Source organism: Halichoerus grypus, chromosome 7 (genome assembly GCF_964656455.1).
Source record: "Halichoerus grypus chromosome 7, mHalGry1.hap1.1, whole genome shotgun sequence".
Lineage (NCBI taxonomy): Eukaryota > Metazoa > Chordata > Mammalia > Carnivora > Phocidae > Halichoerus > Halichoerus grypus.
In genome coordinates, this window is record NC_135718.1 from 69149242 (window position 1) to 69161854 (window position 12613).

A 12613-nucleotide genomic window follows, 5' to 3' on the forward strand; every position below is an offset into this window, starting at 1 on the left:
TGTATGAGTTCTAGCAGTTTTGGGGTGGAGTCTTTTGGGTTTTCCACATAAAATATCATATCATCTGCAAAGAGTGAGAGTTTGACTTCTTCTTTGCCGATTTGGATGCCTTTGATTTCTTTTTGTTGTCTGATTGCTGTGGCTAGGACTTCTAATACTATGTTGAATAGCAGTGGTGATAGTGGACATCCCTGCTGCATTCCTGACCTTAGGGGGAAAGCTCTCAGTTTTTCCCCATTGAGAATGATATTCACTGTGGGTTTTTCATAGATGGCTTTTATGATATTGAGGTATGTACCCTCTATCCCTATACTCTGAAGAGTTTTGATCAAGAAAGGATGCTGTACTTTGTCAAATGCTTTTTCTGCATCTATTGAGAGGATCATATGGTTCTTGTTCTTTCTTTTATTAATGTATATCACATTGATTGATTTGCAGATGTTGAACCAACCTTGCAGCCCAGGAATAAATCCCACTTGGTCGTGGTGAATAATCCTTTTAATGTACTGTTGGATCCTATTGGTTAGTATTTTGGTGAGAATTGTTGCATCTATGTTCATCAAGGATATTGGTCTGTAATTCTCCTTTTTGATGGGGTCTTTGTCTGATTTTGGGATCAAGGTAATGCTGGCCTCATAAAATGAGTTTGGAAGTTTTCCTTCCATTTCTATTTTTTGGAACAGTTTCAGAACAAAAGATACTCTTTCTTCTTTAAATGTTTGGTAGAATTTCCCTGGGAAGCCTATCTGGCCCTGGGCTCTTGTTTGTTGGGAGATTTTTGATGACTGCTTCAATCTCCTTAGTGGTTATAGGTCTGTTCAGGTTTTCTCTTTCTTCCTGGTTCAGTTTTGGTAGTTTATACATCTCTAAGAATGCATCCATTTCTTCCAGATTATCTAATTTGCTGGCATAGAGTTGCTCATAATATGTTCTTATAATTGTTTGTGTTTCTTTGGTGTTGGTTGTGATCTCTCCTCTGTCATTCATGATTTTGCTTATTTGGGTCCTTTCTCTTTTCTTTTTGATAAGTCTGGCCAGGGGTTTATCAATCTTGTTAATTCTTTCAAAGAACCAGCTCCTAGTTTCGTTGATCTGTTCTACTGTTCTTTTGGTTTCTATTTCATTGATTTCTGCTCTGATCTTTATGATTTCTCTTCTCCTGCTGGGTTTAGGCTTTATTTGCTGTTCTTTCTCCAGCTCTTTTAGGTGTAGGGTTAGGTTGTGTATTTGAGACCTTTCTTGTTTCTTGAGAAAGGCTTGTATTGCTTTATACTTTCCTCTTAGGACTGCCTTTGCTGCATCCCAAAGATTTTGAAAGTTGTGTTTTCATTTTCATTGGTTTCCATGAATTTTTTAAATTCTTCTTTAATTTCCTGGTTGACCCATTCATTCTTTAGTAGGATGCTCTTTAGCCTCCATGTATTTGAGTTCTTTCCGACTTTCCTCTTGTGATTGAGTTCTAGTTTCAAAGCATTGTGGTCTGAAAATAGGCAGGGAATGATCCCAATCTTTTGGTACCAGTGGAGACCTGATTGGTGACCTAGGATGTGATCTATTCTGGAGAATATTCTATGGGCACTAGAGAAGAATGTGTATTCTGTTGCTTTGGGATGGAATGTTCTGAATATATCTGTGAAGTCCATTTGGTCCAGTGTATCATTTAAAGTCTTTATTTCCTTGTTGATCTTTTGCTTAGATGATCTGTCCATTTCAGTGAGGGGGTGTTAAAGTCCCCTACTATTATTGTATTGTTGTCGATGTGTTTCTTCAATTTTGTTATTAGTTGGCTTGTATAATTGGCTGCTCCCATGTTAGGGGCATAGATATTTACAATTGTTAGATCTTCTTGTTGGATAGACCCTTTAAGTAGGATATAGTGTCCTTCCTAATCTCTTATTATAGTCTTTGGTTTAAAATCTAATTTTTCTGTTATAAGGATTGCCACCCCAGCTTTCTTTTGGTGTCCATTAGCATGGTAAATGGTTTTCCACCCCCTCACTTTAAATCTGGAGGTGTCTTTGGGTCTAAAATGAGTCTCTTGCAGACAGCATATCGATGGGTCTTGTTTTTTAATCCAATCTGATCCCTGTGTCTTTTGATTGGGGCATTTAGCCCATTTACATTCAGGGTAACTATTGAAAGATATGAATTTAGTGCCATTGTATTGCCTGTAAGGGGACTGTTACTGAATATTATCTCTGTTCCTTTCTGGTCTATGTTATTTTTAGGCTCTCTCTTTGCTTAGAGGACCCCTTTCAATATTTCCTGTAGGGCTGGTTTCCTGTAGGCAAATTCCTTTAGTTTTTGTTTGTCCTGGAAGCTTTTTATCTCTCCTTCTATTTTCAATGACAGCCTAGCTGGATATAGTATTGTTGGTTGCATGTTTTTCTCATTTAGTGCTCTGAATATATCATGCCAGTCCTTTCTGGCCTGCCAGGTCTCTGTGGATAGGTCTGTTGCCAGTCTAATGTTTCTACCATTGTAGATTACATATCTCTTCTCCCGAGCTGCTTTCAGGATTTTCTCTTTGTCTCTGAGACTCGTAAGTTTTACTATTAGATGTTGGGGTGTTGACCTATTCTTACTGATTTTGAGGGGGCGTTCTCTGTGCCTCCTGGATTTTGATGCCTGTTTCCTTCCCCAAATTAGGGAAGTTATCTGTTGTAATTTGCTCCAATATACCTCTGCCCCTCTCTCTCTTTCTTCTTCTTCTGGGATCCCAATTATTCTAATATTGTTTCATCTTATGGTATCACTTTTCTCTCAAATTCTGCAGAATTGCCCCACCCTTGCCGGGGCCAGGCTAAGTAATCTGCTGGGGTTTGCTCTCGGGAGCTTTTGTTCCCTGCAAGCTTTCCATACAGCTTTGGAGGACAGAGTGAAAATGGCAGCCTCCCAGTCTCCGACCCAGAGGAGCTGAGAACCCGGGGCCCCACTCCTCAGTGAGCCCCCAGAGAAAAGCAGTCAGTCACTCCCCGGTCTCTGGCCGCACTCTGTGCTCACCTGGCCTGTGACCAAGCGATTCTGTCTCTGGCACACAACCCTTGTGTGGAGTCTCCAAACCCAGCAGATCCCTGCAGTGCGCTCCCGCGCCGCTCCTCCCCGGGGGAGGAAGGGGAGTCTCCCCGGATCTGCCGCTTGTTGGGTCCCTGCTGGAGGAGCAGTAGCCCGACTGTGCCAGGGATCACGATTTATGGCAACCTGAGCTGAGAGCCCGATCCTCGGCTCTGTCTCTGCAGCTGGCTTCCCCGCTCCAATACCTGGGAGCTTTGCCGCACTCAGGCCCCCCCCCGGACTTTCTGTGACCCTGAGGGTCCTGAGACCACACTGTCCCAGCGAGGGTTCCACCCCTGCTTAGCCTCGCTGTGGTGTCCCTTGCCCAGCACCCCACCCTGGTCCCTCTGCCAATCCCACAGGTCAGGTCTTATGCAATAGTCCATTAGTGGATTGAAAGCTAAAGGGAGTAGAGACTCATGGAATTTCATGGAGCACTCATGTGAGGAACAGAATTGAAGTGTTTAGAATTACAAGGGCAAGTTTTACCAAAGCATGTTAAGAGACCCATTAAGGAAAATTCAAATAATAAATTTCAAGTTATCAAGGAAAATTGGTTCAACTCACAGTCTGATCTTTCCTGCAGAGCCAGACTGGAAAAGGCAGAAGTCCTCTCTACGTGGAAGATGGGCTCTCGGAATCGAATGTCATGGGAGGGTTCTGTGGGGAAAGGTAATCGAAATGCCAAAATTCCAATTTCTACAATTGGAAGAGGGCATCTTAAGTAATCTGAAACACTGATGCTTTGAGCATCATTTTCTATGGCCTGGCCGAAGACTTAGTAAATAACTCACTTGGTTTTATCTCTCCCACTCAAAACCTTTTTTTTCCATAGCCCTCCAATTAAAAAAAAGAAAACACACACAGAAACACCAAAATTCATCCCTTTAGTAACCACCTGAATTGTTAAGGATATAGTTTTATGTATTTTTTAAATTAAAAAAATTTTTTTATTTTATTTTATTTTTTCTAATTTTTCAAAAATTTTATTTTATTATGTTATGTTAGTCACCATACAATACATCATTAGTTTTTGATGTAGTGATCCATGCTTCATTGTTTTCGCATAACACCCAGTGCTCCATGTGGTATGTGCCCTCTTTGATACCCATCACCAGGCTAACCCATCCCCCCACCCCCCTCCCCTCTAAAACCCTCAGTTTGTTTCTCAGAGTCCATAGTCTCTCATGGTTCATCTCTCCCTCTGATTTCCCCCCCTTCATCTTTCCCTTCCTTCTCCTAATGTCCTCCATGCTATTCCTTATGTCCCACAAATAAGTGAAACCATATGATAATTGACTTTCTCTGCTTGACTTATTTCACTAAGCATAATCTCCTCCAGTCCCATCCATGTTGATGTAAAAGTTGGGTATTCATCTTTTCTGATGGCTGAGTAATATTCCATTGTATATATGGACCACATCTTCTTTATCCATTCATCTGTTGAAGGGCATCTCGGCTCTTTCCACAGTTTGGCTATTGCGGACATTGCTGCTATGAACATTGGGGTGCATATGGCCCTTCTTTTCACTACATCTGTGTCTTTGGGGAAAATACCCAGTAGTGCAATTGCTGGGTCATAGGGTAGCTCCATTTTTAATTCTCTGAGGCACCTCCACACTGTTTTCCAAAGTGACTGTGTAAGAGAGTTCCCCTTTCTCCACAACCTCTCCAACATTTGTTGTTTCTTGCCTCGTCAATTTTTGCCATTCTAACTGGTGTAAGGCGGCATCTCAATGTGGTTTTGATTTGAATTTCCCTGATGGCTAATGATGAACATTTTTTCATGTGTCTGTTAGCCATTTGTATTTCTTCTTTGTAGAAGTGTCTGTTCATGTCTTCTGCCCATTTTTTTGACTTGATTATTTGTTTTTTCGCTGTTGGGTTTGAGAAGTCCTTTATAGATCTTGGATACCAAACCTTTATCTGTAGTGTCATTTGCAAATATCGTCTCCCATTCTGTGGGTTGCCTCTTTGTTTTGTTGACTGTTTCCTTTGCTGTGCAGAAGCTTTTTATCTTGATGAAGTCCTAAAAGTTCATTTTTGCTTTTGTTTCACTAGCCTTTGGAGATGAATCTTGAAAGAAGTTGCTGTGGCCGATGTCGAAGAGGTTACTGTCTATGTTCTCCTCTAGGATTTTGATAGATTCCTGTCTCACATTGAGGTCTTTCATCCATTTTGAGTTTATCTTTGTGTATGATGTTAGAGAATGGTCAAGTTTCATTCTTCTGTATATAGCTGTCCAATTTTCCCTCTTCACAGATGACATGATACTTTATGTGGAAAATCCAAAAGACTCCACCCCCAAATTACTAGAACTCATACAACAATTTAGTAATGTGGCAGGATACAAAATCAATGCACAGAAATCAGTTGCTTTCTTATACACTAACAATGCAACTGTAGAAAGAGAAATTAGAGAAATGATTCCATTTACAATAGCACCAAAAACCGTAAGATACCTCAGAATAAACCTAACCAAAGAGGTAAAGGATCTGTACTCTAGGAACTACAGAACACTCATGAAAGAAATTGAAGAAGACACAAATAGATGGAAAGACATTCCACATGGATCGGAAGGATAAACATTGTTAAAATGTCTGTGCTACCCAGAGCAATCTATACCTTCAGTGCCATCCTGATTAAAATTCCAATGACATTTTTCAAAGTGCTGGAGCAAACAATCCTAAAATTTGTATGGAATCAGAAAAGACCCTGAATTGGCAAGGAAATGTTGAAAAAGAAAAACAAAGCTGGGGGCATCACATTGCCTGGTTTCAAGCTATATTACAAAGCAGTGATCAACAAGACAGCATGGTACTGGCACAAAAATGATATATAGACCAATGGAACAGAATAGAGAGCCCAGATATGGACCCTCAACTGTATGGTCAAATAATCTTTGACAAAGCAGGAAAAAATATGCAATGGAAAAAAGACAGTCTCTTCAATAAATGATACTGGGAAAATTGGACAGCTGTATCCTTTATTTTATTTTTAAGTAAACTCTATACCCAGTATGGGGCTTGAACTCACAACCCCGAGATCAAGAGTATCATGCTCCACCAACTGAGCTAGCCAGGTGCCCCTAAAGATATGGTTTTAAATGACATACTAATGAAGGCCCTAAAACAGTTTCTCTCAGAATCTAGGGGGCAGCATTCCCAGGGCCCATTCAAAGCATCATCTGATGGGACCACAGGAGACTGGCTCTCTCTGGCCTCACTTTGACTTCAAACTTGTCTAATACCTGGGTATAGACACTGGTAGAGAAATCAGTCTGCCCTGTCTGGTGGCAAGGTGAATTTTCATTAGGGCTGTGATAAACCCATATAGCTATAATATTTGGAGGAGATGGTCCAGGATGCTGTTAGTGGTCAGGAGAGAAATTGCTGCAGCTAAGTCTGTGGGGAAGCAAGCCACCAGCCAGCTGTGCACCTTTGTGACCGAAGGCCACGTGGCATTTATTGTCAGCCACCCTGAGACACTTCAAACTGGAGCTTGGGGGTGCTGGCTGAATGTTGGCCTACTTGGTGATGGCCAGCTGCCTACCAAGGCTGCAGCTTTGATATTGTGAACAGAATTGACCACTTGAGGGGTCTTGGGCAATTTCATGGTCTCAACCTCGCTGTTTTCCCGTTTGTAAATGAGCAGAATAGCTGAGATGATCCACTAATTCTCCTCTAGCTCATCTGGGTCTGTCATTATCTAAACATATTGTTTTGATGTAACTAAACTATTTTCACTCCAAACACAAAGGTGAAGACCCCATGCTCAATAGCAAGTGCTATTCTTCTTCCTTTGCCTTCCTCTTAAGGTCTATGAGGGAGAATTTAGACAGTTCATGATTCCCCAATATCGTTTGGCTTTAGAAGTGGGACCACAAATAAATAGAACCAAAGGGGGAAAATAATAGAGCAAACAACACCAGAAGGTATGTAAATGGCTGGGTCACTGGTTTCCGGCTGGCCTGAGAGCCCTGGTATGTAGGAGGGTACTGTGAAGGACCTTCTCTTATCTTGTAAATCTTTTAGCATCTTAGGTTCCTAACCATATGTAGCAATACTTGTGACACTTAACTGTTCCTGCAATCATGAAAAGCAGCCATGCCTTTTGCAGAAATGGTATGGGTGTCGCTGACCCACGGCAGCTGCTGTCTGGGTTTTAAAGCTCTGTGTCTGAACATCTGCACTGGTTTTGGCATTCCAGAATCCAGAATTATGTGTAGCAAATGAGTGTCTAGAGGGCCTGTGGTTTTTGGGGGCCATAGCAGGTTGTTTCTGAAGCCAGACAGAGGTACATAGGTAACTGTGGTGAGTCATGACTCTGATTCTTTTCTGCCTGATGCTACCTCAGGAACTGGTGTGTGGACTTCTTTGATCTCTCCCACCTCCCTTTGTTCCCCCCCATTGTTACACATTGAAGTGTGAAGCCTTAGGGAATTGGGGGGTGTGTACAGGGTGCCTACAGCTTAGGGAGTTGGTCCCATCTGGTTGGAGAATAGTGCCAGTGGGAGCCATGGGACAGGTGCTGATTTTATACTCAGCAAAAGGGCCACTCTGGAGGAGTGCGGACTGGACATGATCAAAGGGAAAGTCAATAGTCACAAAGAAATCTTCCCCACAGATGATGAACTAAAAATGAGAAGGGGGGCACTTAGTTTAGTATGATGGGCCCTTTCTCATCAAGCGGTCTGTTACACTCACCTTGATGAGCACTGAGTAATGGATGAAATTGGTGAATCACTATACTGTACACCTGAAACGAATATGCCACTCTATGTTGACTATGCTGGAATAAAAATAAAAATAAAAAAGAGATCTGTAACACCTGCCATTCTGAGGAATGGCTAAAACATCTCTGATGGCAGAACCCAAACTTATACAGCCTGGAGGATCCATTGGGTGGTCCCAGATGTCTTTTCCATTTACCATATTTCCGATCTAGGTTATAGACAAGCTATGTTATGGCTCTGGGCATGAAGAGGATAAGATCATGTTCTACTCAGTGAATCATCATAAATTTAATGAATAAATTTGATGTACTCTGGGACTATAACTTATCTCCATTACTGTTTAAAGAAAAGGCAAGATGCAGTGATCCAAAGTTTTGTATTTGTATAGCTCATTTATTGGTGGGGAGAAAATAAGAAGCATTACTGTATTCTCACTGAGTAAAGGTAAGATGCTTAAGCTAGGCTTCTTCTTTTCTAATCCTACCTCTGGATCTTAGTATCTGGCTTACTTTCCATGCATTACTTGAGTGCTCTGAGTTTCATCTTCGTCCACTTGGTGTTCAATGGATGATAGGTATTAATATTGTTTTGGATATGCCCTATGAGTTTATGTGATGCAAATGCCCACTATCCTTGGTAAAACATACATGTTCAGATCCATTCTTTTCCTCCATGTAACTTTGCATGGCTGAGTTTACATTCAAGCAAAAGCACTGTTAGATAATAGGAAGGAATAATCTGCATGGATCAGCTTATTTTGACTGAACAGATGAAAATCAAAAGTGACTTAACAGCTAACTTCACAGATGTAAAAAGCGTGTATGGAGAATGGAGATTTAGTGGTAAGTATCTCAATTCATATTCGCTGAGGGCAAGATGAAGATAAATGAACTCAAATTGCAGCAGAAAGGAATTAGACATTAGGAAGGAAGCTTCAGGAGTTAGAAGGGCTAGTCTTTCGAGATGTTTGTTGCAAAGAACTGACCCTGCTGTCTTAGGAAAGCTCACTGTTTCAGCCCATATTTATTGAGCATATACTACCAAACAGGTGCTGGGCCTGGTGCTGCAGGTATAGAGGTGAACAGACAGACATACACCCTGACAGTACGGACTTTGACTCTAGTGGGGGAGACAGACATTGATCAAAGATGCAAACCTGTCGTTATAATCTGTGACAAGTGCCACGAAAGAAGGAATGTATGAGAGTGTAACACACGCACCTGATTGGCGTGGAGCCTCCAGCCAGCGGCCGATCACTCCAAGGAAGTGAAGTTTGAGTTGAAATTTGAAGGGTAAGTAGAAAATTGCAGGGGAGAGGAGGGGCTGAGCAAGCAGAGCTGATGGCTTTGAGGGACAGAGACATCAGTGAGGCCAGTATGGCCGGAGCCCAGACAGAGGGAGAGGGGAGTGGGTGTCTTGGGTTCAAACTGTAGGCAGGAACCAAACCAGGAGGGTTCTTGAAGCAAGTTAGGACTTTGATCTTTATATAAAGAAGGAGGAAAAGTTATCTATGTTGTTTACTTTTTATCTTTTTTTTTTAACTATAGTATAACATGCTGTCTTAGTCCATTTGGGCTGCTATGACAAAATGCCACAGACTGGGTGACTTATCAGCAACAGAAGTTTATTCCTCACAGCTCTTGAGGCTGGAAGTATGAGATCAGGGTGCCAGTGCGGTCAAGATCTGGTGAGAGCCCTTTTCCTGTTTGTAGACGACTGACTTCTTGTCAAGTCCTCACCTATCCTCAGCAAGTGCTCTCTCCACTCTTACAAGGGCACCATTTCCATTCATGAGGCTATACCCTCATGCTCTCATCTAATCTTAATTACCTTTCAAAGGCCCCCACCTCCTAATACCATCACATGGTGAGGGGGAGGTAGAGTTTCAACATATGAATTTGGAAGGGACATGAATATTTAGTCCAAGAATGTGCATACAGACCAGTGCCCATGTGGGTCAGCTTATGACTTGTCACACTGAACACATCATGTGACCAGCACCCAGCTCAGGAAACAGAACATTATTAACAACCCAGAAGCTCCTCGGGATCCCATCCCAGTCCCTAGCATGCCTCCACGGTAACCCCTTTTTTAACTTGTAAGACCATAGATCAATTTTGACTATTTCTGAACTTTACATAAATGGAGTCATACCATTGTATTTTTTGCTTGGCTTCTTTCACTCAACACCATGAGACTCCGTTTCCTGCTTGTAGCAGTAGTTTGCTGTGAATATAACATAATTTATTTATCAGTTCTGTTGTTGATGGACATTTGGGTAGTTTCCTGTGTTTTGCAGTTTAGAATAGTACTACTATGAACTACTGTCAACTGCTTGGTGATTCTAGTTCCCCTTTCTGTTGGGTGTTTTCTGAACAGTGGAATTTCTGGGACTTAAGATAGACATAAGTTAAACTTTAATGGATCACACTGAGCAGTTCTCTAATGTGGCCGTTCTGATTTGCACCCCTGCCAGCAGTGCATGAGCGTTCTCACAGATTTTCTGCAGACAGTGACATGACCAGATCGGGGCTTTTCAAAGACCGCATGGGCTGCTATGAAGAGAATGGACTGGAGAGGCGGGAGTTCCTGGGAAGACCTGTGGGGGCCTGTTATGGTGGGTCAAGGGGCAGATGGGGAGAGGGTGAAGTCAGCTGGGATGGAGAGAAGTACACAGATTCAGGGGAGAGTAGTGGGGGGAGAAGTTGATGGTTCCAGGGGTTGTATAGTAGTCCCCCCCATCCTTATTCATGGTTTAGCTTTCCATGGTTTTAGTTCCCTGTGGTCAACTAGGAGCAGAGGATCCTCCTCTTGACCTATCATCAGAGGGTCAATAGTAGCCTAACGCTACATCACTATGTGTCTGTCATTCCCCTCACTTCATCTCATCATGTAGGCATTTTATCATCTCAAGAAGGGTGAGTACAGAGCAATAAAGTATTTTGAGAGAGAGAGACCACATTCACAAAACTTTTATTACAGTGTATTGCTATAATTGTTGTATTTCATTATTAGCTATTGTTGTTCATCTCTTACTGTGCCTAACTTATAAATGAACTTTATCATACATGAGTATGTATAGGATTCAGTACTATCTGTGGTTTCAGGCATCCACCAGAGGTGAAGGAGCGAGGAGAGGTGACAAGAAGGACCTTACATTGTTGCCTTGCATAGCTGGTTAGATGGTGGTGTTTGTCTGAACAATGGACCAGGGATGGGGAGGTGTGGGTCCTAATTCTGGTTTTGGACATGTTGATTTGAAGTGCATTAGGGATGTTCACATGGGGATCAAGGAGGCAATTCGACATGGAGGCCTGGACTCAGGAGAGTCTAGTGGACAAGTAACTCTGTGTCCTCACAACAGCATTGGGGAGGAAAGGTGCCTGGGATTGGAATAGTGAGAAGATCCAATTCAATGCTATGATTTCTTAGTTTCAGAGCAGTTTTTCAAATGAAACCTTTGAACAGTTACAGAATTTTTCCCTCTCAATTTTATTTCAAGTTGAAGATGATTAGGCAATGGCTTATTTGGGAGGATAGAGATGGTGATACCATGTCGTAGGTGGGGGAGATGTGGGAGACATGTTGTATTTTCTGTAAAATACCACAGTGGCAAGGGTGGCGTTTCTCTGGGAGAGCATCCGTTTGTCCTCTGCAGCAGTTTCCTGGGGCTCCCACAGACTGGGGGGCTTCAACAATAGAAATCTGTTGTCTCCCAGTTCTGGAGGCCAGAAGTCCGAGGTCAAGGTGTTGGCAAGTTGGTTCCTTCAGAGGCCTCTCTCCTTGGTGTGTAGACGCCCGCCTTCTCCCTGTGTTTCCACTGGTCTTCCCTCTGTGTGTGGCTGTGTCCTAACCCCCTCTTCTTAGAAGGACCTCACTCAGATTGGATTAGGCCCACCTTCATGACCTTAACTGAAGCAAAACCATAATAATAATCACCCCCATTCACCGTGTATCAGGTTCTTTACCTCATATCCTCACAAATTCACATTTAACCCTCACAACTGTCCTGTGAGGGAGGTATTACTTCCCCCCTTGTTGAGATGATGAGCAAGCTGGGACTCAGGCCACATGCTCTGTCAGTGGAGACTCAGTGCCCGCACCCATGCCCGTGGCTCCTTCTCCTCCTTCCTGCGACAGTCTCAGGCCACAGAGGACACAGGGGACTTTGCTCTTCTTTTAGATTCTACAAATACAACTTAGCTGGACAGGGCAAATATTGGCACAGTGATTTTTAATTGTTGCCTTTTGGGTGAATGTATATTCTCCCCAACTCAGGCTGACTTATTTGCAGAGCTCATAAGTCAGGGTCCCTACAGTTGGAAAAGAGACAATCTCTAAATACTCCCAAGCCCTGAGAAAGGACCAGATAAAGAAGCATAAGGTGATGGTCCCATCCTCTCAAACTGAGTGATCTCCAGAAGTCCCCCAGTCCTGTCGTATTGTTTCATGAAATGAAGAGAGGTAGACTCGACTGGAATTGGATTTGGATCTTGCAGAGAAAATGTGTTTGATTTTCCTGGTCTGTTTCCCGTTGCCCTCATCAGTGAGTCTGTCTCTCTCTCCTCACACACACCCTTCAGACATCACTCAAATAAACACATTGAATAGGAAATGTAGTCTGCCATGTCCTATCTCACTATAGTGCCTGTGTGTTGTAATCTGTGCGTTATTTGTTGTCTACACAATGAGGTAGTTTTACGTTTCTGGATGAGAAAGGCACAGTCACTGTCCCCCATCAGAGTTGCACCATGGAACTGAACGGGTGGGGTATATTCGACCATGTCCTTGGTAACATTGGGCCTGTGGATTAGCCAGGAAAAA

At 42.6% G+C, this 12613-nt stretch overlaps 1 protein-coding gene across 1 annotated transcript in view; it reads left to right on the forward strand.

Moving 5' to 3' along the window:
- Positions 1 to 12613, forward strand: part of DISC1 (DISC1 scaffold protein) — a 366980-nt gene that overhangs the window by 217510 nt on the left and 136857 nt on the right. The window lies entirely within an intron of this gene.